Source organism: Heterocephalus glaber, unplaced genomic scaffold, assembly GCF_053883595.1.
Source record: "Heterocephalus glaber isolate CG9 unplaced genomic scaffold, H.glaber_assembly_v1.0 deba00001481, whole genome shotgun sequence".
Taxonomy (NCBI): Eukaryota; Metazoa; Chordata; class Mammalia; order Rodentia; family Bathyergidae; genus Heterocephalus; species Heterocephalus glaber.
In genome coordinates, this window is record NW_028258317.1 from 50,634,988 (window position 1) to 50,662,811 (window position 27,824).

General features: G+C 41.0%; 1 protein-coding gene across 3 annotated transcripts in view; it reads right to left on the minus strand.

Annotated features, from left to right (window-relative positions):
- Positions 1-27,824, minus strand: part of Kank1 (KN motif and ankyrin repeat domains 1) — a 201,174-nt gene that overhangs the window by 163,337 nt on the left and 10,013 nt on the right. The window contains exon 3 of one of the 3 annotated variants that reach the window (XM_004838204.4): positions 3,493-3,585. The exons of the other annotated variants lie outside the window; for them this stretch is intronic. The gene's annotated coding sequence lies outside the window, so the exon portion shown is untranslated. The remainder of the gene's footprint in view (positions 1-3,492; positions 3,586-27,824) is intronic. 3 annotated transcript variants of the gene reach the window in all.

Genomic DNA, 27,824 nt, shown 5'->3' on the forward strand with positions numbered 1-27,824 from the left:
ATTAAAAAGCACCCAGTAAGTGATTTTTTTTAAAATATGAGAAAGTTGGGCTCAGTGGTTCCGCCACCTGCCTCGCAAGCTCAAGGTCCCGAGTTCGATCCCTGGTACCAAAAAAAAAAAGTGAGAAAGCTACAATTGCATTCATTTCTAACAAAGGATGTCATGGTAGAATAATAGCTTGTTCTGCAAATGAATGTAGTGTACACAATATCTAACCACAGAATCCTGATCAAGAGAAAACATTTCATAATATTTTCTCTAAAGATCTCAAAACTGTCACAGGGGAAAAAAGCCAAGGCACAGTACGGACTTGAACAGATTAGTTAAGAATGTGATTGAAAGAATTAAAGAAATTACATTTTGGCAAGGCCGAAGCCGAATGCAGGCAAAATTCCAAGTTTCATCTGGTTCATTCAAATGAGTACTTCCCTCCCTTTTTGCAGCTGATAACTTAATATTCAAACATTTTATATTATAAATCAAAGTTCCACTGCCTGCCCCGCAAGCGCAAGGACCCGAGTTCAATCCCTGGTACAAAAAAAAATAAGCAAAATAAAATAAAAAATAAAAATAAATCAAAGAGCAAAAAGCCATGTGAAGGGCTGGGGAATTTAGCTCAGTGGTTTCGCCGCCTGCTGTGCAAGTGTAAGGACCCGAGTTAGATCCCCGGTACCCAAAAAAAAGCCATGTGAAAAGAAATGTCACTTAAGGATCTTTTAAATACGCATTGACTTGATATAAGCATCATTACTAAATATTATTTAACACACACTAGAGAGATGAAGAGTGTGTTGCGTTTTTACAGGTCTCAGCTTGGTCATTTATCAGCTAAGTGACCTTGGGTAAGTCCCTGAGCTTCTGCTTCTACCCATGCTCCCATAGCAATCACACCATCCAAATGTCCTCAGGAAGGCTAATGCTCCTCCTACCTAAGGACCTCTGCACACCACTCTTACCCTTCACAGCACAAGCTCCCAACCTTCACTCAGCCAATTATACTGACCTTTCAGGTCTGAAGTCCCTTCCTTCCTTGCCTAGGATAACTTAAGATTCTCCTATGACATGTTCCCTTTACTTACTTTTATAACTTTTGTCACCATTATAATACCATTTGTAACTTTTTGTGTAATGTCAGCCTACCCCACCAGGTTTGGAAAGCTGCACAGGGGCAGCAGGAACTGTGTTTTGCAGCGTGTTTCTAGCATCAAGCATAGTTCTAGAGCACAGGAGAAAATAATTACAAACAGCCCTCTGAGGACTGTCTCAGCAGGCCAGAGAAGCCATTTAAATTCACAGGGTTAAGAGGGAACATTTTCAGATCTGCTGGATTCTGAAATATTATGAGATGAGTCAGTTCTCTCAAGACCTTTCTAATTTCTAAAAGAAGAATCAAGAAAAAGCTGAAAAACTGAACCCTCCAAATTTAGACAGACAGCTAACTTGAGATTAAAAATTCTAGGAATCATGCCTAATAACTCAGTATACTAAATCTAGTACTACATACCATCATGGGTTACAACTGCATCTTCCATTCAGACACTAGATAAAAGCAGCAAATGGACAAATGTGTCTGGGTCCCATTTGCCCTCATCCTTCCCATCTGCCTCTCCACTTTGACCGTAACTAGGAGAAGGCCTGGGGGATGCAGGCGGCACTTACCCGGGCTTCTCACACTCTTGGTTATACTGAACCATACAAATTGCATTAACCCTAAATTGACATTCCCCTCCTTGTCCTATTCCTGTTCATCACTCATTCCCACCAATTTTCTATCTTGGCTTTCCTCCCTGGTCCCTCCTATCTTTTCCAGCTTTCCCTTACTCTCTCCCACTGAACCCTCAAAATGAAATTCTAAGGATACTGCAGAAAGAGGGCTGGGTTTCAAGATTCCTGGAGGTACACTATCTTAAAGACACTGCTAAAATGAGGAAATGTATCCAGAGTACGGAAAAAGGAGAAAGATTACATTAAAAATGGATGGTTTAGGGCAAGAAAGGAAAAAGAAACAGGATAAAATGGAATAGTTAGAGAAGACTGCTCAGCCTCTCACTCAAAAAAAAATTAACCCATTCCCTCTCACAAACCCACAGAACTGGACTCTAAAGGCTATGTGTTTTCTCAGGCTGTTGGCCACTGACTCTCACTTCTAAGAGGATTTAATGTGGCAGACAAGTCTGAGTTATTTTCTCTTTTTTTGGTACTGGGGATCGAACTCGGGACCTTGCACTTGCAAGGCAGGCGGCTGAACCCCTCAGCTAAATCCCCAGCCCTAGTCTGAGTAATTTTCCATAGTGCTTTGGGTATATGGCCTCTCTGTTTTTGCTGTTTTGCCCAAAGATCTGCTGCAATCAGGATTACATCTCAAGCATGACTTCTCTATTCCTGTTGCTCAGCCCAAACATCTGCAATCAACCTTACAGATGGATGTAGGGAGAAAGGAGTAGCTAGCACTGTTATTAAATAGTAAGAAGGTTGTTTTTTGGAACACCTTAAGAGATTTCAGAAAGCCCAATTTAAAAACTGAAGCATCTCTTTAGAATTATCAGTGTTCAAAACATAAAACAATTACAACCTGAAGGGAACCTGGTGCAGATTAGGTGTGCTTATTTATCCCACCTGCAGTGTATGTTTTCAAGAACACATGTGACTTTCAATGTCCTGCATTTAATTTAGTGGTGTTGAGACTGCTGACATTCCACACATACTCACATCAGAAAGTGAGTCCTTGCTCTGAAAAGCCTCAGTTATGTGGAGAGAAAAGATTAAAATCCACCCAGTAAGTTTTCCCCAGTGTTAAATCTACTGCACTTATTTCCCTAGGGAACTTTCTGACCACCCCCTTCTTTGTGTATGCCCTCCCCCAACCCCCATTAAGTATTATTTTGCCCTCTGGAAGCTATAAGGAGATGAAAGCAGTTCCAGGAAGACCCAGGCTTGCTTTCTTCAGACAACAGCCAGCCACCTGCACAGGGATTTATTCCCCAGCTTCCTAGTTCCTGTGTCATGGAGTCACTGCCGCCTGCACCCCAGACAACGAGGAGAAAGAACAAAGGGGCCAGGTGGCTGGGCCAGAGGGAGGATGGGTAGCTTCTCTGTCACACCCCCACAATGCGGCCTGTGGCTTGAGAAATCCAGGTTGCTCCCATCTCAAGCTGTGTGCTGGGACAGCTGTTAAGAGCTAGAATAGGAAAAGGAAGGGAAAATACTGTAGCCCTTTCTAAGGATGGCTGGGCTTTTATTCTGAAGGAAAGAAAACTGCTCAACCTGAAACGGAGCCCATCCTGCGACGCTTGCTGTGGACTTTCCTCCCCAGTTCCATTAGATCCTGCCATGAACAACTCCTTGACAATTATTTTCAGGATAAACTTAAGAAATTTAAAAAGAAGTTAGTTAGCCACATGAATGAGGCCCCATCACTGTTTACTAATCACCCTTTACCCAAAGGGCAGTCTGCCACGGAGTGGGGAATGCTGAGGACGGTTAGCTGGGCACCTGCATGCATTCCCAGGAGAGCAGCGATCTCGAAGAGTTCTGACGGGGTAAGTGCCACTTCCTCCATAAGTCTTTGCGACAAGAGACCAAGAACTATTTAAGGAGAAGAGAGGAAGAAATAAAAATCACATAGAAGGAAAATTGAAAATTCACACATATCTCCTTTCCCTCTATTTTTCTGCAGAAAAAGAAAAAGGAAACATTTCTTTGAAATTACTGATGAAATTAAAATAAATATTAACTACACTATCTCATTTACAATGATGCAATACATAGTTCTCCAACCACATCATAAAATTCCTATCATTTACATAGTTGTACTTTCCCCGTTTTATTTTTATTTCTTAAGTATAACATGGTCACTATAAAACTCATAAAAATCCTGATCAGAAAAAAAATTAAAGTACCACAATTCCCAGATAAATTTTACCAGTTAATATTCTAGTATATCACTTCATATCTCTCTATGCAAAAATATAGATATAGATGCATGGTGGGTTAGTGAGGAGTATTGTTTATAAAAATTTCCTAATGTTAAACCTGTTGGAGTTTTTCACAGAAGCCATGAATACTGTTTATACAAATAAATGCAGACTTGTTTGTATTCTCTTCTCAAACATTCTTGGCACACATTCCTTCCATTTACTGTTAAAACTTCAAAAGCACACAGGGGGACCAGTATCTGCTGCAGAGGGTTTAAAAGCCTACAAAGTACCAAATTCACCTGCAGCACTGCCAAAAGAAATCAGATTTATGCATGATAAATATTCTTTTCTCAAGAAATTATAAAGGATTTTTAGCACATAATCAAAAAAAACAACATATGAGAGGGCCGGGGATTTAGCTCAGGGGTACCAGCACCTGCCTCGCAAGCACAAGGTCCTGAGTTCAATCCCTGGCACAAAAAATATATATATATACACGTGTATATATATGTGTGAGAAAGTATTAATTATCAAAAAGCAAATGCTAGCATGGTTGTGAATTTCATGAAATGTAGATCTAATAAACAAGATAGACATTTATCAACATTTCCTGCAGGCTATAACTGCAGTCCTCACAAAAGACAAGACAACAAATTGCTAGAAGATCCAGGTTCTTTCTTTAAAAATTTATTTTTGTGTGAAGTGACAGATGACGTATATTTTTATCATATACAAGACTTTTTGAAGTGTACATACACTGTGGAATGATTAAATCTAGCTAATTGACATTGACAAGTGCTTTGCCTTTCATTGTTACTATTATTGTGCTGAGAGCACCAAAGCCCATTCTCTTTACCCTTTTCAAGAACACAGTATGTTGTCATTAACTATAGTGACCTTGCTATAGACTAGATCTCTTGAGTCTTATTCCTATCTAACTGTAATTATGTATCCTTAGACTGATACCCCCCCTCCTCAAGGTTCTTAACTAAATGGGAAATAAGATTTTATATCAACATTCTATATCCCTTTTTTTTGGTACCGAGGATTGAACTCAGGTCCTTGCACTTGGGGGCAAGGTGGCAGAACCACTGAGCTAAATCCCTAGCCCAATATTCTATAGCCTAAAACTTCCCATCCACCACCACTTTCCCTTTCACAGCATGGCTTAATCCACTACAGAAATGTCAGAGCTCATACACTGTGTTTTACTTTTGTGGAGTTGTACACTGAGTGAGGCCATACATATACAGATACATTTTTAATGATACCACACAGGAAGAGAATTCTTACTCAGCCCTATCTTTGAAACTATACAGACGACAATTTAATCAAAAGGGACCTAAAACACATCTACAAATATAGTAATTTGTTCAGAAGCAATGTCCCCACAATCAAGGCCTATTTCACACTCAACTTGGCCTGCAGCTTATTTTTTATCTTCCTACAGCATTTTAAAATTAATACATCCTGTTCTTTTCTGTTTGTTTTTTTTTGTTTGTTTGGTACCAGAGATCGAACTCGGGTCCTTGCGCTAGCGAGGCAGGTGGCGGAACCACTGAGCTAAATCCCCCGGTCCCTGTTTCTTTGTTTTTGAGACAGGCTCAGGGTGCCCTCAAGCTTGCGATCTTCCTGCCTCAGTCTCCCAAGTGCTGGAATTACTGGTAAGTGCTACCATGCCTGGCTCACTTCCTGTTCTTGACCCAAACATTCTCAGTCTCCCACATACTCTTTGCCAAACCTTAACGTTCAAGCTGGTTTTCATTCTTTCAAGGGGTTTAGATTTACACAGTGCAACAGAGTAAAACATTCCTGAAAACAGAAAGAACACCCAGGACTTTCCAAGACTGTTTTCTGAATTCAAATCCTTCCCCATTGATGAAACCACAGAATATTTTCTTGTTCACTGGATCCAAGATACTGTCGGTCTCACATTAGAGGGGCTCACAAAATTTAGCCCACAACCCTTTGTACCAAGCAAAACACAATTATCAAATGAGCAGCCAGCATGTCTAAGGGAGTCTCATGCTGCAATTTGAGAAGGCTGAAAAAGGACACCAAAGGACGGAGATGCTAATTAATTCTTCTCCCCATCAGCCCCAAATGTTTCAAACAACAACTGATCCCAGAACACAGTTTTGACATTGTGGAGATAATGACTTGATTTGTTCCCAAAATGCTGGGAGAGCTACTGAAACCCTATCTGGTGAGAACCATTTGTACTCTATGCTTCTCAAAGCCTGAAGCAAGGCTTGCTTCCAAAGACAAGGAATACTTCCTGTCTTTTTCCCAAGCTGGCAGTCCAGAGGCTGACTGGCCATGCATTAAGCCTTCTCAACCTGGCAAGGAATCACAGGCTACTTTAGCTTAGCCAAAGCAACATCTGTTGGTTGCCAAAATAGAATTTCCTGCTCCATTCTAGATATTTTACAATGTATCTAGAAGAAGAAATGAGGACACCCTGTATTACATATTCATGGCCTGGGAGGAGCATGAAGAAAGTGGTTACAGAAAATGAAACACGTGAAGAGCTAGACCTGATGACCAAGAGCTACACAGTACAGAGGTGGGGGAGGGAAGATGAAAACTGCCACAATCAACCAGACTATAGCCAAGGACCTAGTGCATTCCCCTAAAGTCAGCCTCCAACTCTGGCCCTCCCTCCCTCACAGCCAAAGATCTTGAAAAGTTCATCTACACTAGAGTGTCACAACATCTGTACAACTGACATTGGGGGCTGGATCATTATTTTTTGTAGAGGGAGCTGTCCTCTGCATGTGGGGTGATTAAAGGCATCCTGGACCTCCCCTCATCCCTGCCAGATGAGAGCAGCATCTACCCTGCCGATTCACCTGTAACCAAGTTGCAGCCAGACCTGGCCAAATGTGCCCTGGGAGACAAAACTACCCTGGATGGACACTGATGACTGGCCTGGGGATGTAGCTCAGTGGTAGAGCACTTGTCTTTCATGTGCAAGGCCCTGGGTTCAACCCCTAGCAATGCAACACACACACAAACACACACACACACACACACACAGAGTGATGATCTAGGCCACCGTGCATGCAGGATACAGTTTGTACACTGAAAATTTGCACCAGCTTAGATGACGTATGGGAGCTGAATTCCCATCCACTGTCCTCACCAATCCATATGCCACCTGGAAGAGCCTACATTTTTTTCTGATGTCCTCAAAGACCCTATATAAGCCAACAAGAGCATAGCATCCACATAAGCTGTCTCCTTTCTCACTTTCCACTCACTCCTGGTCCGGCAGCTATCAAGCTTCTGAAACTACTATTGTTGCCAAATTTAGTAAAAATGACTCAATCCTCACTGCTCTGGAGGACCTGACCCTGGGAACCACTCCCTCTCAGACACACTCTTGCAGGCGTCCTCAGTACTCTGGCCATTCAGTCTCAGCCTCCCTCACAGGCTGCTATTCAGGGCTGTCTTAGCATTCTTTTGCTCTACTGCTCCTAACCAGATGATCTTACTACCTCAAAGCTGCAGCTACCATCTGGATGGGAGAGACTCACAGAATTCAATCCACTGTGCTACTTTCTTCTGAACTTTAAGTGCAGAGTTCCAACTGACATTTCCCCTTCAACGATCCAAACACCCCTGAACTCAGTCTATCCATAAATGAGCTCATTTTCCCCCTCACAAACTTCCTAGGCTTCCTCTCCCTTAGTAGTTGCCAGGTTTCTGGGCACTCTCTGAATTTGACTTCCCTCTTCCCAGTCCAGAAATTCTTTGTAAAGCTCCAACTGGTTCACCTTTTTCTAACCCCATGGTCACTGCCCTAGCCCACGTTAGGTTTGTTCTTACCTGGGTATTATAGGTACCTCAGTTCTCAAGCCATCCTCACCCCCCCAAACTGGAAAGACTGGCACTTCTAGTCATAGGACTCACCAGCTTAAAACTAGTCAATGATTTTCCACTACATGGCTTCTCAGGCCTGTTATGATCTACTCCCACCTCACGCACACTCAGCTCCACTCTCAAATGTGAAGTCATAAGCTAAGCTCTCTTTATGGTGTTGGCTGGTCCCTCCATTAACTGGTAATCTCGTCTGTTATAGCTCAGCACCAACAGTGAGTATAATAAATACTAAGACTGCAGAATACCCTCAAGAACTATATATGGAACTAACCCTCAAGATATAAAAGCAGAGAAATAATACAACATGAAATATTATATACATTCAGCAGCCTCATCTAAAAACCTGAAATCTGAAATGCTCCAACATATGTAGCTTTTTGAGCACGAATATGACCCCACAAGTAGAAAATTCCACGCTTGACCTCAAAGGACAGATCACAATCAAAACGCAATAAAATACTGCATAAAAATACTGTGTAAAATCTGAACATATTGTGTAAAAATACCTTCAGGCTACGTGTACAGTTACATGATGCGTAAATGAAGTTTGTGTTTGGACTTCAATCTCATAACCTGGATATTTCAAGGATATGAGAAAAAATCCTAGAGATCTGTGTTCTTTTGCCACAAAAGATCAAATGGCAGAACGTACTTCTCAAATATCAATTTTTTTCAAAATACAACTGTATAATTAACAGGGTCCATGAAAAATTAATTACATCTAGTGACACTTTTGTATATATTTATTTTTGACCACTTTCTCATTTCATAAAAAGTTAGCTAAATATATTTATAGTATATAACAATGTTTTGATATATACATTGTAAAATGATTAAATCTAACATATTGCCTCACATACTTATCTTTTTTGTGGTACACCATTTGAGGTAATGCTTTACTAATTTTTCAAGTATATACTATTATTAACTGTAGTCACCTTGCTGTGCGATATATATCCAAGGCTTATTCATCCTAACTGAAATTTTGTATCCTCTGACCTGCATCTCCTCCAAATCCCTCCACTCCCAGACTAACTGCCATTCCATTCTCTGCTTCCAAGTTCAACTGATTTAGATATTCCACATATAAGTGAGATAGTGCAGTACTTGTCTTTGTCTGGTTTATCTCACTTACCACAATGTCCTTCTGGTTCATCTCCATTTTCAAAATTAGCTGAATAGCATTCATTGTATATACATATGTGTGACAATTTCTTTACACATTCGTTGATAGACACTTAAGCAGATTTGATATCTTACCTATTGTAAATAATGCTACAATGAATATGGGTGTGCAGATGTCTAACTGATTTCAATTCCTCTGGATGTATACCCAATAGTGGAACTGCTAGATCGTATGGCAGTTCTATTTTTCATTTTTTGAGGAACTTCCATGTTGTTTCCACAACCGCTATACTAATTTACATTCCCAACAACAATGCACAAGAATTCCAATTTCTCCACATCCTTGCCAACACCTGTTATTTTCTGTATTTTGGGTAGCAGCCATTCTAATAGATATGGCATATTATCTCATTTGCATTTCTCTAATGCTTAATGATATTGAGCATTTTCATATACATATTTAGCAACCATTCGTAAGTCTTCTTTTTTCAAATGTCTATTCAGTCATTTCTGCACTTTTTAATCAGGTCTTAGACTTTGGGGATAGGACCAACTCACCTTCCTAGGGAGCTAAGAATAATCAAAAATGCGTAACACTTCCTTATGAAAATTTTAAAGAGCATCTCTCTTAAATATTCACATGCATCTTAAGGTGGGCACTATTATCACTTCTATTTCACAGATAAGAAAGCAGAAACAGGGAAATTTAAAGCTTGTTTTCTTGCTAATCAAGTGCTTGAGTTCCTTATACATTTGGGATATTAAGTCTCTTGACTGTTTCCTTTGCTGTGCACAAATTTTTAGTTTTGTGCAATACCAGGTCTATTTTTCTGCTTTTGTTGCCTGTGCTTTTTTTTTTTTTTTAAGTCATATAGTGTTAGTTTTAAAAATAGCTGAATCCTGAGGCAAGATGTGCCTCAGGTACTTGAGGCTGTATTGTCAATCATGGAATACTCTTTACTGAAAAGCTGTAAATTTCTTTCATCTTCCTATAGAGCTAAAAACCACCCCAGAATGCATACAATTTCCTTATGAAAACGTTAAAGGGCACCTTTCTTAAATATTCACATGCATCGCACAGTAAGCACTACCATGACCTCCATTTCAGAGACTGAGGGAAGTTTAAAGTTTGTGTTCCTCCCACTCTCCCTACCAGGCTGATTCTGCTACAATTGGGCCATTTGCTTTGTCAATGCTACTCTCAGGAGCTCTGCTCCAGGCCAGAGGATGAACCCCTTAACAAGTGCGTGAGGGACAAGCAACAACAGATAGATGCTTGAGCCCACTACGCACAAGCTGCTTTGCTGAGTAAGAAAATAAAAGAAATACACCTTATCATAGATTAATATTAATAATTATTAATTCAGGTTCAATACTAAGAGATATCTAAATAAGTGAAAATAGAAAACCATCTGTTTCTCAACCTCAACCCTATTAAGTTTGGGCTGAGCCATTCATTCTCTGTTGTGGGCCTATGCTAGGCATCGTACATCGGTCAGCAGCCTCTGTTCTCTAGATGCCAGCAGCACCTCTGCTGAATTATGATGGTCAAAAATATCTTCAAACTTTGCCAAATACCCTCCATGGGGCAAATCATTCCCCTCCCCAATCTGCTGAGAACCACTGCTCTAAATGAGATACAAGCTGAAATCACCTAGCATTATCATTTCAGGGCTTCTTTTTACTTAGGTCAGTACAAGTTTGCAGAGTTCTTTTTCAACATATTAAGATATGAATCAATCAGACATAGAATTATAATCTTAAAAGAGAAAAAAAGAGCCTCAAAATTTACTCCTTCACCAAGGACATTAGCACACTTAAGAGATAATGTTTACATTCTCCCGAACCTTTGTTGAAAATTAATTTGCTCCATCTATCCTTTGATCTTCTTGCAAATTATTTCCTGAGACAAGATTTAACATGAGAGCTCAACAGCCTAACCAGCTGTCAGATCGGAACTGGCATCAAATTCCAGGTGTGTGCAGAGAGGGGTTTCTGGTCCCCCAAGGGGACCCTGCTTAGTAGCATACCAAATGCCACAGTGGGGCCCAATTTTCCCATGAAAGAATAGAGGATCAAAAGACAATGCAGCTTACCTCTGTCTTCAAAAGAGAAAGAGGCCTTTGGGAGATAATTCAATTTTATATACTAGCGTTCCTATTTCAGTTATAAGGAGTGCTTTATTGATGTTTTAAGTTTTATCTCTTAAATTTGCAATAAGGAGGCTAGTCACAACCCAAGTGGTCTCCTTGCCTCTTTCTCACTTCCTTTCACTAAAGAAAAGGAGGAGGGATGTTCCACGCTTCTCCCAACTCTTGCTTATCTCACACCTGCCCTGCAAGGTGTGTGCTGTCAGCCAGATGGGACAGATGTACCCTGTGTTAAAAACCTCATGTACCACCTACATGAGCACCACCTGCAAACTCAGACCAGAGTACGTATTTTCATGTTCTGTGCATGGTAAGCAGAAAAACGCACCCTCTAAAGCTGTGCAACTCCTAATTCCCAAACCTGTTAGCACGTTATGTACATGGCAAAAGTGACTGCACATGGGATTAAAAGTAAGGACCTTGAGATGGGGAGATTTTCCTGGATTAGCCACGTGGGCCCAGTCTAGTCTTGAATCCTTAAAAACCAAGAGATTAGATAGCAGAAAAATGGGCAGGAGAAATCTGAAGTATAAAAGGGACTCAGCCATTAGAAGCACTAAAGATGCTGGAAGCGGGTCACAGACCAATGAATGCAGTGGCTTCTAGAAGCCAGAGACAGCAAGGACACGGATTCTCCCCCAGAGCCTTCAGGAAGAACCAGCCCTGCTAAACCCTTGATTTTATTCCCATGAGGTTCACACTGAGCTCCTGACCTACACAATGGTAACATAATAATCTATTTTCAGCATGAAGTTTATGGTTTCTATTACAGCAGGGATGGAAAACTGATACAGACTTTAGTACCTGCAAATAGGGTGATGCCGTAAGAAATACCAAATAAATGTGGAAGTGGCTTTGGAATTGGAAAGTGGGTAGAACTTGGCAGAATTTTAGAAACATGTTAGAAAAAGTCTAGATCGCTTTGACCCGATCTGTTAATAGAAATTTGGACATTAAAGACAGTGAGCGCTCACAGAAGTGGGAGCAGTGACAAAGTATACTTGAGAATACCTAAATTGTCAAGAACAGAGGAAATCACAAATAACATGATTCTATGGCCCAGATGCTACTGACTGTGCCCTAAGAACAGGAAGCCCCCGAGTTTAAGAAGCCATCTTAACAGCCCAGGGGGACAACTGACTCCCAGTAGTTCTCCTGTACATTCTGTCTCACTTTACAGTGAGTAAAGTGGTTTCCTTGGAATGCTATTACATGCTAGCCATGTGACCTAGGGTCCAACAACCTCTCCAAATCCTACCTGCGGATGAGGAGCATGCGTGAAAAACTCAGTACAGTGCCTCATACACAGTAGATACCCAAAAATGGGAGTCATTTTTCTGACTTGTTTAGAAGGGAAAATAACTAGACAGAAATGTGTTCTTCTTTTCTCCCCCAGAAAAGCATGGGATGAGCCTTCCCACAGGAAAGACTTAGGGCCTAAGCTTAAAAGAAGGATACAGAGCAAAATGCAGGAGATATTCAGGAGGCCAGGGCTAAATAAATGAAAGGTCCTCGAGGTTTGGGGACTCCATGGGGCCCTTCCAAAGTACAGAGGACGCTGGTAATGAGGCCTGGGGAAGCTGCCCAAGGCAGCAGAGAAAGAAAAATAGGAGACTGAGTTGTTTCCCTGGGAGACTCTATTACTGGAAACTTGCCAGGTGAAGTTTGAGACCTCTGGGCAGAGTCACTGTGCCACTGCTGGTGCCAACCCGGACAGGAAGTGATGTGCAGAGTCCCGTGGTCATGAGGGGGGGTGGTGAAGGGGGCACCCTCAAAGAAAGACATCATTTAATTCTCTGGCCCAACTGCCTACCTCAGCCTTCCCTCTCCCCAACCCCCACCATCTCTATCCATGGATAATACACAACTCAAATTAAAAGACAATTGTTCCTCATGGGCAAGGCAAAGCAAAATTTTGTAGAAACTCATAGAATGTTCTATATAAGAATGACAGTCCTACATAGAAGAATGACAATTTTCAAGAAGGCATTGAGTGAAGATAGACACAAAAAAACCATTTAATCCTTTCTATCTCTTTACATCTGTACCCTTGAATATAAATGACAGCAGCTCATTCCCAGGATTAACAGTCAAGAGCAAATATCAACCAGCAGGGCTTCTACATAACTAAGGAAGAAATCCCTAGGAATGATTAAGATAAAACTAAGGGAGAATAATTACATCATTCTTCTCTATCACGTCTGCAAGATACTGACATCTGCCAGCCAACGCAGCATTTTCTGTTGCCAGCAGTATTCTGCCCCCTATTCCTTTTTTTTGTTTTTCCAAAAAATCTCCTAGGACCTGCTGAGAAGACATCACAACCTAGACCTTGCTGATGATACTGAAAACCACAGCATCCTCAACGTGATTAAGGCACAAAGTTTTGTGGCCAAGGAACATGTATCCACTGAGCACAGCACAGCATTCAAAAGCTCTCCCAAGGATCCCATTGTTTTAGAAGCATAAGCTGGAAGAACGTACATTTTTGCATAACATTTTCTGAATTTCCCCAAGTTGGATTAGTCTAAAGGCTCATTCTTCACACTCCCACTAGTTATTACTCAATGCCCTTTCCAAGGGAAATAAGGCAGGCAACTATCAAAGAAGATACATTATTTGGGTACATTAGACAACAGAACTGCTCTTATCATCGACCCTGCTCCCCATGCTGCAAACCTCTGCTCAGGCCTGTGGATAAACAAGCAAAGTGGAGAAGGCGCTGGGTGACATCCTCCTCTCCTTATCTCAACCCGAATCTGTGGAATCTGGGAGTGCCAGCTGGTGAATCTCCAGATCCCCCTAAAAGGACGATGTGCCTACTGGTTTTGTTTTGCTTTACGTACACCATGGGAGAGGGGAGGCAGAGCTTGGAGACAATTAAATAATGAACTCAGCTACTGAAAACAAATTCCAACCTACTTCTCCAAAAGGAAAACAACGCAGTGTGTAGGATTCAAATGAGTCAAATATGCAGGATGAAATGATCTTAAAAATGTTCTGGAAGAATTCTCCAGGTCATATGCCCTGTTCAGGGACAGAAGAGGTTTCATGTATTAAGTATTTAGACTTTGCCAAGCACTTCAAGTACATTATGCATTATCTCATCTCTCCCTTACAAGTAACCCAGAATGAATTTTCTCTATGTCCATTTCTTAGACAAGGAAACTGAGGCTTAGAAAAGTTAAAGATGCTTAAAGTCACAATAGGTAGATCTAAAGCCTGAATCCAAAACTCATCCTCTTAACCCAGAATTCTATGACAGAGATAATACTTAAAAACTCCCCGGAGGGCTCAACAAATTTTGTGGCAAAATAAATGATTATCTCCTTTTTCTCACCGACCTTTGTTCCTCACACACCCAACTTTGCCTCTAACCAGCAGTAAGTCACAATATCTCCATGGTGCCAGCTTCAAAGCAATGCAAATATTCAAACGGGGCTTCCTCTTCAAAGACTCTCCATCACTGTGGGACAAAATTCAATTCCAAAACTGCTCCAACCAACAACTACACAGCACCAGATGCCCCATTATGTTCCGCAAGTCACCCAGCCTCTGACAGACACCTCCCCATCCTCCTGCAGCTGTGTACACAAGGTTTATTATACCACAACGGCCAGTTCAGCCTTCTGGCCAAGAGATAAAAACAAGGTTGACTGAAACACTACTGTTAGTAAGAAAATCTTTGATCCACACTCCCAGAGAGGACATTGCTCTGTAATAAAGTTTCACCTGCCTGTGTGATGCTCCAAAAACAGTGATGAATACTGTATTTTAGTCCTAAAATAAGACTTCTCCAGCCCTGTGGATGCTCAAGCCAAAGAGCTTGGTGAAGACTTATTATGTAGAGAATGTTAAGCTCCCCCGAGGATCAACTGTGTATCTATCTAAATTCAAAAATACAAGTACAATGTAGAATGGTGGTGACCAAGGTCTGGAAAGAGAAGGCAGGATAAGGAGTTGGTGTTAATGAATACAGAGTTTCTGTGAGAAGAAGTTCTGGGGATGGATGGGGGTGATGGGTTGTGTTAAATATGGCAGTTGTGCAGCCACAGCTGTATGGTTAACAACGGTTAAAATGTTTTTAAAATGCTGTTTAGTTACTGTATACATCATATACAGTGAACATCTAAGTGGTACCCAAGTCTTCTGTAGGATCCTTTAAGGAAAGGACTAACCACAGGGTCTCAGAGAGGCTTATCAATTATTTTACAGTGTACTGTGTAGCAGCTTTGTATCCGCATTCATATTCAATTACGGTTTGAAACTAATTACCACCTGGAGAGAGAAAACAACTTTGAAATGCCCTCATCATAGGCATGCTGTCTGAATACCAGGTGAGCATCTGAACAAGTCCCGTGCCTCAGTGTCACAGTAAATGAGCAGTGGCCTCGTGTGTGCACACATACGCATACGTGCACATGCGCATGCACACACACAAGTGGTGATAATTTTTCCCATTTTACGGGCCATTTCAGAGTAACCAAAAGACAGATGCCAAAAGGCTACCGAAGTTCAAAATGCAACAGCTTCTGGTTTACTATGGGTCTCTTTTCTAACTCCTACAAATGAAGGCTGTTCCTGAAGGAGAAGCGCCGAAGCTGTTGTGCCCCCTAACTGCTCACACTGCTTTGTCATTACCTGAGAAGGGACCCAGAGGTGCATCTCAAATGGCAGAGTCCCCACAGTCTAAGTCTCTTCGTCTCAGACAGAATTTTGCTTCGCAATTGTTGACCTATTTAATCTTTTTTTCCCCTTTGTCCAAGGCTAAAAGTTCTGATTTATAAGTCAATCTTGATCCCAAAGGTAAATAATTAGGTGCTTCCTACCTTTGCTATAACATCCCCCCCTCACTGGAGGGAGGGAAAAGGGCAGAGAACAACTTTGAGTTAAAACTCAGACCTTCAGCTTAGGTTAGTATACTTCTTTTGAGTTATATAAAATCCTGATCCTTTTCCTTTTCAAATGTCACTATAATATTGATGGGAAAATATCAACAGCAACAGTAAGATATGTAAAATAAACCTAATCTTCCCTAATACAAAAATATTAACAATTGGAATAGGTTACCATTAAAACATGACTAGTCAGGCGGATCAATAGAACAGAAAAGAAACACACAAATGTAAATGGGATATACTCTATGATAAAGATACCAGTTCCAAGAAAAGGAAAGAAAATGGACTATTAAATAAATAGATGGTTCCGCAAAAAAAATAAATAAATAGGTGGGAAAACCAGTGACCATCACGGGGAAAAAATGCATTGGGATCCATATTTACTAAATTCAAGATGGAAAACTAGTTTATATATAAAAAACAAACTAGGGTAGGGTAACAGCTCAGTGGTACAGCATGTGCTTAGCATACCCAAGGCCCTGGATTCAATCCCACCTTCCAAAATCAAACCAACCAAACAACAAAAAAATAAAACCATGAAAGTACTAGGAAAAAATCCTGGATGACTGAAAAAAAATAACATTAGGGCATGGAAGGGCTTTTTCTCTTTATTATAGTCACTCTAAAGACCTTAAACTAAGTATCTGGTAAATCTATCTGGGTGGAAAAAATGTAATATAATTCAAGTTAAAGGATGAACAATAAACTGGGAACAACTCTAATTCTTACCACAGATAAGGGACTTATTTCCCTTATATATGAAGCAATACAACTTGATACCTAACAGTTAACAGTTCACAGAAAGTAAATACAAATGGTTCTTACAGACTCATGGAAAGATACTTAACCTTTTAAAAAGTACAAACTAAATAAAAACCACTTTAGATACCACTTTTCACTCAACAGTTTGGCAAAGATTAAAAAGTTTCCTAACTCACTGTTTTGGCAAGGATGAAGGGACAGGTACTTCTGTATCCTGCAGGTGAGAGGATATACTAGCACAGCTTCTAAGGAAGCCATTCAGGGCAATACTTTCTACAAGCACAAATGCACACGTCCTTTCACCTGGCAATTTCATGCCCATCACACATGTCGTTAGTACATGGGAGCAAAATAATACAGGCGCAAAGCTATTTCTTGAAACACAGCAAAACCAACAGGAAACTGATTAAACAAAATATGAAGTATCCACTTTTTAAAAATACTATGCTAGGGCCGGGGATTTAGCTCAGTGGTTCTGGTGCCTCCCTTGAAAGTGCAAGGTCCTGAGTTCGATCCCCAGTACCAAAAAAATAAATAAATAAAAATACTATGCTGCTGAGTTTAAATGATAAAACTGAAGTATAGTAAAAATCATATCTATACAGAAGAGTCTTAAGACACATGGTTACATGAAAAAAGCAAGCTGCGTAACAATATGTAAAGTATGCTCTCACCTATAATTTAAAAAGATAATGGATCTCTCTCTCTCTCTCACACATGCACATACACACACCTCTTCACATTTTCTTATATATGTACAGACTGTCTCTGAAGGAGGACACCGAGTTAGTTGCTAGTGCTGCCTACCAACTTCTACCTGTAGTTAGGCATCACCTCGCTGTCTCACTCCCTGGGAAAAATGCCTCCATGACAATGTCAGGATGATCGTGCTCCTTAAAGAATTCAGCATTTTTCAGGTTTTCTCACTAACAATGCAATTTTTAATCATTCTAAAATGATGAAGATCACAACATAAAATCCTGAGAGGCCGTCAGGAATAGGTGTGGAATTGCATACAGAACTTAGTTAAAAGCAACTTGAATAGGAAACTGACCTAATGTGTAAAAAACAATGGCTTAGGAAAACAGATTTTCAAAGTAGAGACTACTGATCTTTTAGGTGACAAATTTAAGGAATTAAGAAAAACCAGCTGTGTGCTTTCTAAGGAGTCACAGCCAAAGTTCCAGTTATAAGGGACGAGCAGCCGTCAGGGAGGCAGGGACACCGGCACAACTCACTGTGGCTCTCCCTGTCATAGTACTAACATCAGCACATTCCTGCTTAAATACAAATGTAGCTGTCACTAAAGTCACTGACTCAAATTGGCCAATTCAGAAATACGACAATTCTACAGATTTTTATAATCACCTGTGCATCAGAACTTGCAAAGATTGCGCAAATTCAAAGAGATTTCTCTGAAGATTTCAAGTAAAACTGAATTTCCAGGATAATGCTTATTTTGTGGCTTTGGGTACCTCCTGAAACTATCTACATATGAAAAACATGCAGTAGGATGGGTTCTTCTGTGTCCAGGCTGAATACCCTAAAAAGAATGTAATCTTTTCTACTTTTAGCTAACAATTCCTTTCATGGAACTGTGACAAGAAGTATTTCAAAGCATATTCTGTCAGAAATTAAGGGCCTGGGGTTTAAGAAGAGTTGGGGACTAACCAAAAAGTGGACAATAGTGGTTTACAAGTATGTTAGTACTTATTTAAGTGCAATTCAAACAGAAACCTATTCAGAGAGCATACCCAAAATGGCTGCTTCATAACACGATCAATCCCGCAAGCAACATACTAACTGAAACTGGTGCTAGCCAGGCCCAAGCAAAAACAAAACCAGCTGTAAGCTCAGACAAAGTTGAATGATGAACCCCTTTTCTTCCTTTGTAGATTAGATTTCAATTCTTATACATCATACCTTCCCAAAAGTTATGCGAAGATTCTAACATCAAAAGGCTAACTTATTGTAAAAAAAAAAAAAAAAAAGGAAAGGGGGAGGTGGAATTAGAATTAGAGAAGTGTTAATCAAGGATTAGAAAGGAAGAGAAGGTTTGTATTATTTTACCAACATATGTAGTTCCTGACATGTTGGTAGCCAAAGCAGAGAAGGAAATGTGATGAGTCATGTGATTGTTTTATAACAGGCTTAGGGGGTCCCCTGTTCACCAGTGAACTGAAGCACACCACTTCTTCATATAAGGGATTTTGAACAGCATAGTAAGTCGTTGTCAGCAGTTCAACAACAATTATATATGTAAGTGCCTTCTATGATTCTAGGCTCTGTTCAAGCAGCTCAATGGACGTTAGCCAATGCCTTGTAATAACGATGCCGGCCCTGAGAAGACCTATATTCCACTAGTGTAGACAGACACTAAACAACAAACACAATAGATAAATTACATAATGTTTTATTGGTCGCTTTGTTCAACGGGGAAAAAAGAACAGGCTGAGCTGGTAAAGGGAGATGTGAAGTGGCAGGAGAAGGCAGACTTTAACTGTGAGTAGTCACAGTACTGAGATGGTGCTGCCAAGCAAGGACTTCAAGGAGAAAAGAGAACACTCCAGAAGAGGAAAGGCTGGTGCAAAGGCTCTAAGGAGACGCACTCGGGCAAGGCTGGGGAAGAGCTATCAAGGAGGAGTCCCCGGGATCAGGGTTAGAGAGGCACAAGGACCTGGGGCAAGAGAGTCATGGTGGTAACCTCTATGGAAGACAAGATGGGTTTGAACAGAGAAGTAGCAGCACAATCTGACTTTCGTTTTTAAAGAATCACTGCCAGGAATGGACTCCAAATGTAGAAGCAAGGAGATGAGTTGCGAGGCTACTGCAGTAATCCAGGGGAGTCAAAATGTGGCACCAGAGGAAGGGAGGAGGAGGCAAATTCTCTGTGTATTTTGATGGTGTAGTCAACAGGAGTTGCTGGAAGCCTGGATGTCAGATATGCAAAAGAGGGGAGTGAAATGATTACAAAGATTCTAAGTTTTGCTATCACTGAAGAAGACTTTGGAAGAATGAGCTGTGTGGGTGCGGGAAGGGGGATGGAATCAGGGATTCCACTTCATTTGTGATGAATTTGAGGTGGTCACTAAGCATCAAGGTGGTAACTGGATGTATGACAAGATGAGGCCACCAAGGGAATATCTACAGAAAAGAGAAGACTGAGCCACCACCACCCCCAACGCTGAGGAAGATATGAGAAACCCGAAAAGTGGCCAGAGAGCAAGGAGGGCTCCTAGATGGTGGACATTTTTAACATAAGCACATATTATTGCTTTTATCCATCAATAAAAGCAAAAGGCATAACCATAAGCCAAAGTTCAGTAAAGTAATGTCTAGGGAAGTGGTAAGCAAAGCAGTATAGGTGTTTTCACTTCTGACCAGTTTGAGCCAAATCAGTTTGATTTCCATTAGCCTCAGCACCCAGAGGGGCAAGGAGGTGAAAGGCAGCGCAGGCCACAGGCGGGCCTCAGGAGAGCATAGGCAGCCACGCTCCACTACCCCAAGAAGCACAGTAAACTTGGGAGAGTGAGCTGGGTTGATACAACAGTAGCTTATCGGAAAATACCAACTCCAAATTCAAGATCTGTCCGGCAGATCTGTCCCTCCTGGTGTTTGCCTTCTGCCAATTCAATCCTACTCCAGGTCCAGAAGATAGACCTGTTCCTCATTAGCAAATGGGCTCAGAAAGGGTTTGGTGCTTTAAGTCTGCACACTGGGACAGAAAGGAAGGAAGCAGAGAAGAGTATTATCTAGCTAGCTTCATGTGTGCATGTGTGTACTTCAAACACACAGGGGCCTCCTAAAATTTAAGTGCATGCACTAAGAACAATGTATGTATTTATCCTCAACCTTGTCCCAAAAGCACTTGAAGCAATTCTCAAAACTAGATGTGATTACAATTATCTTAACTTAAAAAACAGGGTAAAAAAAACCCTAAATCTAGAACAAGGAAAAAATGTATTGAAGTAGTAAATGGTATCTAAATTGGTTAATAAAAGTAGCTATCATGATGTCTTACATGTTTTTTTAACAGTGGGATATAAATTTGGCCAAAGCAACAGGGAAATCACAATCTCTTACAAGACTTATATCATTCAATAAATCAATTATTTTTCCAGGAAACATCCAGAATTTCCTTATATCAGGGCCTACAGCAACTTTTCTCAAGATTCTCCAAAAAGCGGGTGACTGAGACAGGCAAAATGAATGGCAATATGCAAGGATTTCCTGTGACTGTTTCTTAAACTATTCCCCATTCTTTAATAATGTAAGGTGAGGATATAAAACATGCTAAGTCAATGAAAGAAATTAGAGGAAAAAGGAAGAGCAGCATTCCAAGTGCCCAATACTCTAACAAAACTGAGTCAAGTCCTTCAGAATTTTATGAACGGACACCACAAAACAAGGTTTCACAAAGCTTTGGGGGTGGGTCAAGAGAACAGCATTCTGTTTCCTCAGTTGAGGGCTGGTCCACTTTAGAAGTGAACCAAGCAAAAGAGATTTCAACATTCTCATGAAAATTACAGAACCTATCAAGACGCCTCCCTTAAATAGACAATGCCCCCCCCACCTAATCAGATACACATCCAATGTGTAGGGGAAGCTGTAGGAATGTCATGACGCTCCCCCAAATGAGTTCTGTGTCTCCCCACATGAAGACGATAGATCACCATTTGAGACTCTGAAGTTCTGTATCTTTACATCACAGTAAGTATGACTGGCCGTCTTTCTTCAAAGAATTATGATGTTGTACTTTGAAGTGATAAGTCAGAAATTTCCTAATATCAGCAACAGCTTAGTAATTCCACTATTTAAAGAAAAATACTTTAATAAATTTTTGTTTTCATCAACAAGTCTCATTTCTGCCCCTCTCAACAGCACCATCCATCTTTAATTGGCCACCAAAATTATATTAATACAGGCAATTAAACAAAAATTAGTGGACCAACAAGATAGCAGCATATGAACAAACAAGAAGAAATTAATTTCTTGACTAAAATAGATCTAGAATCTTGAGAAACAATGAATGCAAAGTTACTAAATTTCAGGTACAGCTCTCCAGCTCATAAAAGATTAATCAGTTCTATCCCAAAACAGGAGACCTTGTTTTCCAAACCCAGGCAGATTTCTGAGGCATAACCTTTTCAAAGTAAAACCCAAAGTACAGATTTAATCAATTCTCAAAATTGTTTGTGAAATGGCATACAGGCCATTAAACCTCTCTGAATTAAATATAGTCTGCCATCGTGGTAGATTATGTTGTCTCCAATTATTTGCTGCCCCCCCCCCCGAGAAATTAGGCCCTCCCCATGGTCACGTGACTATGTCTCCAGCTGGAAGAATTACACTTCCCTAAGCCATGGTTGGCAGGCTTAATATAAGAGTTGTTTCAGCCAATTAAATACAAGTGAAAGTGACACACAAGCAGGAACATTAATTGCCAAGAATGGCTTGGTCATTTCCTTCCTAACCCTCTAACATAAGAGTATGTCCCAAAATGGGGAGGTTCACTGGGTGTGATGATCTAAAATAAAGAAGAGGGCTGGAGATTTAGCTGAGTGGTGGTGCTGCTGCCTGCCTCGAAAGCACAAGGTCCTGAGTTCAATCCAGGGTACTAAAAAAAATAAATAAAATAAAATAAAGAAGACCTGCCCAACATAGTGGCACACACCTGTAATCCCAGCTGCTCAGGAGGCCGAGGCAGGCCGATCACAGGATTGAGCCCAGCCTGTGTGACTCAGCAAGGCCCAACCTCAAAATATAATTAAAGCACCTAGGAATGTAGATCAGTAGTAGAGCACTTGCCTAACATGAACAGGGTTCAATCCCCCAGAGGGGGGAGGGGTCAGTGGGGGGAACATTATGGCAGAGCCTGGACCGTTGCCTAAAGTGAACAAAAATTAAAGCGCTTTAAATCACTGAGCATAATCTAGTGTGTTTTTTAAATTATTTTAATGATTAATTAATACCTAAAATGATCTAAAGATGCTAGATGGATGTATTGATCTTACTGTTGGTAAATTTTCATAACAAATATAATAAAGTGAAAATAACTTCTAACTTTTTCCAATTAAAGTTTTTACCTTACAAATAGGCGCTCTGGGGAAGCAGGAACATTCGAGTTACTTGTTTGGCTGACCTTTAGAAGACCTTGATGAGAACAACAGTAAGTTCAAAGAAGACAGGGTCCAGCAGCTCACCCTTCCCAGGCACATAATTAATGTCGACCGGGCATATGTGTGTGTGTAAACAAGGACCAAGGTTACATGTGTAAAAGGTAGACCAGACTGCTGACAAAATAAGGAAATACAATTCTCTGGGATTTTATGAGCTATAGAAAGCCTTTTTTTTTTTTTGCTACCGGGATTAAACTCGGGTCCTTGCACCTTCGAGGCAGGCAGCTGAACCACTGAGCTAAATCCCCGGCCCTAGAGAGCATTTTTTGAAGTCCGAGTTTTGGGGTGTTTTTTTTAAGCTTTTTTTTTGGTGCTGGGGATCGAACTCAGGACCTTGCACTTTCAAGGCAGGCAGCAGAACCACTGAGCTAAATTCCCAGCCCTTTTTTAAGCTTTTTAGTACTAGTCTCTGCCTGGAAATGTTATCAAAACTTGATGTGAATAGTTTTTCAAATGATCAATTACAATAGAACTTGATGAAAATTTCTAGATCTATCCAATTTTTTTTTTCCAGAAGCCAAAGGAAAATAACACCCAAAGTCAAGCCTCTTTTCATGACTATTCTCACAAAAATATACACGAACTCACTTAAAAATCAAATTTCTGAAGGAAAAATATTCCATAAGATTGCTTACAAGTTTGTGGTAGACCTCGACAAGCTGGAAGTCTAGAGAAATTCAGCACAGTTATGAGGACGTAACCAACAGATTTTCACTGGCTGAGGCCACTGTGAGAGGGAACAGGTGGAGCTAAGGGCACAGCTGGAAGTGCATAGTGAAGAGACCAAGGGGCAGAGCTAAGGACTACACAGGCACAGGGACCCACTGGCCATCACAGCTTACCCCAAAGTGCCTTGCCTGGAAAAGTCCTGAATCTGGGGCCCACAGTTCTCCCTCTCAGGATCAGCAAGACCATAAGAGATGTCAGGAAGGTTATGTGAATTGCTCATATCAACTTAAGAATACTGTTTCCTATAATTTGGTACAAAGTGTGATGACTCGGTCTGAATCTTCCTGCATCTAGGAAACTATTCCACAACCCCAAAATGTACAAGGACACAGCTCCTTTCTCTCTTAATCTGTACTGCTGAATAAAGTTTTTAATTTTAATGAGTACAGAATAAGCAATACTTTGTTCATGTGCTGTAAGAAACAATCCAACCCAAATCGCTGGATTCAGCAGAAGGAAAGTTAAAAGAATGGGATGGACCAGGCCTTTGGACACCCCTGTAAACGCTAGTACAAATACAATGTTACTATCCTCACTTCCCCAAGCTTCAGATCCAAGGAACCACCAGTTTAACAACCAACAGCATACTCAGAGTTTATCGAATCCATTCATGAGTGATGCTCTCGAAACCTCAGGAACGATGAATGGTTTGCACCGCAGGCCCTTTGAAGCCCAGAAGTTGCTTAGAGGATGGCTCTGCACCAACAGTCCTACAGGTATTCCAAGGAGAAGAGTTCAGCACACCAAACTGGAATCCCAGGAAAGTACCTCATCTCTCCTTATCACAGGCTCCCCATTATCCAGTGCCCCAACCTCAACTCTTACCTAGCAATCACCTAGAATCTCTCAACCCTAAACAACCAGGGACACTGAGTGTGAGGCTCACATATCTGGTATCTCACCGATCCTCTCACTCTCTGTGTGTCAGCTTTCATTATTCCCATTTTGTTGGCAGTAAGATTGTTCTGCTCAGGCAAAACTGGTTAAGAGTGAATAGAGGAAGAAGGGAGTACTTCATGGTGTTGGGGTTTCTTTTTTTTGGTACCAGGGATCGAACTCAGGTCCTTGCGCTTAAGCAGCAGGCAGCAGAATCACTGAGCTAAATCCCCGGCTCATGTTGGGATTTCTCATAGTACTCAGTTCCCTGAGTCTGCCTCTACCCTTTTATTTCCTGCCAGAGCTCTACTTTCTGGTCCACTGTGGGATAACTGGGGCTTCAGCCTTTTTTTCTGCTCCGCAGGCCAGAAGCACACAAGGCAGCTCTTTGGAGATTTTTCTAGTTTTACAGTCAGGAAATACTACATCCTAGGTCTTCCTCATCTTCCCTCCCTGCACACTCCCCCCATCCTCAGCCCACAATTTACCAAGACACACTTAAACCCATAATATAATGATACTTATGTTTCTTTCCAATCTCAGAGAGGTAAACAAAACATATGCCCAGCAGGTAATACTAGGGTTGAGTCTCTTAAGACTAAAGCTCCAAACCAGTGCCTTATACTTGTATTGTTTTCTGTTTCACTAGGCAGTCCAGGCTGGCCCTGAACTCATATTGATCCTCTTGCCTCAGCCTCCCAATTGTTGGGATTACATGCTTCAATCAGGTCCCCTCAACCTGACCAGTCCAAAAGTAAAAAGTAGGTTAGAAATGGAAAAAGAAGCTATACTGTTCTGGGTCACTGAGGTCAAGGAGAGAAAGGGATGCCCAGGATGAAGCTCAGTTTGCATGGATGTGGTGTCCCCACCTTAGCCTGGGTCCCAGGGCCAAATACAGCTGTCAACCTGGGACCACAGCTTTACCTCAAGACTCTACCCAAACGGGCCGCGTTGCAGGTAAGCAGTTACCTGCGCACATTAGACGTGAAGCCAGAGGTTCACAACACTTTTTCCTTGACAAAGTTCCCAGGAAGACGATTTATAAGCTACGTAAACACCAAGCCCTTAAAGCAGTGTTTCCTCCTCTTGCTACTGAAGGTGACAGAGCAGGAAAAAGTAAGTTTTTCCACTGTACAACAGCTACTTTATGGAATCACTTTGGGGTGGCTGGAGGTCCTCAAGGTCCCATTACTCTTTTAGGACTTCGAAAAAGTAAACAGCAGGCATGCCCTTCCCAACCAACAACAGGTGGAGCTGAGTGCTGACATTATGCCACCTCTGTTCCTAGAGACAGACAGGGTCTCTAGGTGTGACAGGCTGTAGCAGCAAAAGGATTTCACGAAGACCTCAAATTTGGTTTTCCTGTTCCCTCAAGAGTATCTGAACAGGAGCCTTTTGTTTTCTAGGGATGGCTAAAATAAACCTTCAATGCAACAGTTCTCTTTTGCTTAGCCTAACAACTGATCCAAACATTCCTTACACAACAGTGTACACTGAGAGTGGAGAGCGTAACTTATAGTTCCTCATGACTGAGTCCACAGAATAAAGCAAAGGCGAACAAGACAGGAACTCAAATGCCAACTCAGCAGGTGGGGTCAAACCTCACTAGAACAAATCTCTTTATAACCTAACTATTTACATTTTAGGTGATGGAAAGAGGAGATTCTGAGCCCCCTAAAGGACAAGTACCACGTAATGGAACCTAAACTACTAGTGATTCAGTTTGTTCGGGCAGAGCTGACTGCCTTAGTATGCTATTGGTAAAATTCATTCAACAAACATGTTTGAATGCCTTAGGAAGAACAACCTAGCTCCCACCTGGCCACACCATGAAAAGGCCCTGCTATTCCTCAAGCCAGTCTGCCCTGCACCTCCTACCCACATTTCTGTCATTCCCGGTACCACGAACAATTCTCAGATCCGACTCTGGAACAGTAATTCTTCCTATCCTCATCCCTGTAAGGACACAGCGGAACACAACTAAGTTCACATGATCTCATTAGGCAACTAGCCCTGAATTCTTTTAACTTTAAATGAGTAAAAGCAACATACAAAAAATTTCATCAGTTGCTTCTCCCAACTGTCCCTGAAAGCATGCCAGGGCTGAGAAACTTTGTGCTGAAGTAAGTAAACCACAATCATTTCTCTCCCAACCATCTGTCCTTGATAGGCATTCAGCAGTTCTCCTCCTACTCTTGAATTATAATTCCAGAAAGAGTTTAAAGTGTGGTAAATCTGGAGGCAAAGAAATCTTATTCTGCTCCCAAGGTCAGAAGCCTAAATTCTCCCAAACCCTCCAGGTTATGTAATCCAGGATTTAGTCTTGCTACCAAGAGGCCAAACAATACCCAAAATTACCTTACAAGTATTTAAGACCACATGGCACTTGTTTCTTGCTCGGGGCCTCTAATAATATTGAAGGGAGGGAATATATACACAGAGTAAGTACAAACCTGGGTGTTAGGTGCATGTGATATTCTTTAAAAAGTTCATGATTCTTAAGAATCAGGGGGGGGATTTAGTTCAGTGGTTCCCCACCCTGCCTCAAAAGTGAAAGGACCCTAGTTGAATTTCAGGTACCAAAAAAAAAACAAACAAAAAAACCAATCAACTGAAAAGACAAAATAGGTGCTCTAATGAGAAGACATTTCAAGAAGCCAACAGGAAATAAAACAATCTCAAATATGCCAAACTATAGGTTATTTCCTAGAAACTACTCATTTCATTTTCAAAGAAACAGCAAAACCTTAGAGCTCTACCCTTGAAACGTCAGAAGAAACAAATTAACCCTGTACTAACAATCCCTTTTTCCTCCACCTAAAAAAAATTATGCAATAAGATCTCAAATTTTCTTTTGTACTTCCATGTGGAAATTTGATTCCTGACTAAGTTCAGGGAATGACTCAGACAACTTCCCTATAAAAATGTCACAGGGAAAGGCAAAAATCAATAGGCTGATTAGCAAATTAGAAAAGTTTAAACAGCATGAGCAAAATTTCAGCTTCAAGCATACTGAGTACCTGAATCCGCAGAATTGGTAGAGTTTATTTGTAGATTCATATTCTTTAATTTTATTCCCTTCAACTCTTTCCCACCCCCCGCCCCCAAAAGAGAGAAAGAGAGAGAAGTGAATTTTATAGCATGGAGAAACAGAAGCACTACATCAGTTAAATGACTCAGAAAATCTCTAGATGGGGCCGGGGATTTAGCTGAGTGGTTTCACTGCCTGCTGCACAAGCACAAGGACCCGAGTTCGATCCCCGGTACCAAAACAAAAAAGAAAAGAAAAGAAAATCTCTAGAT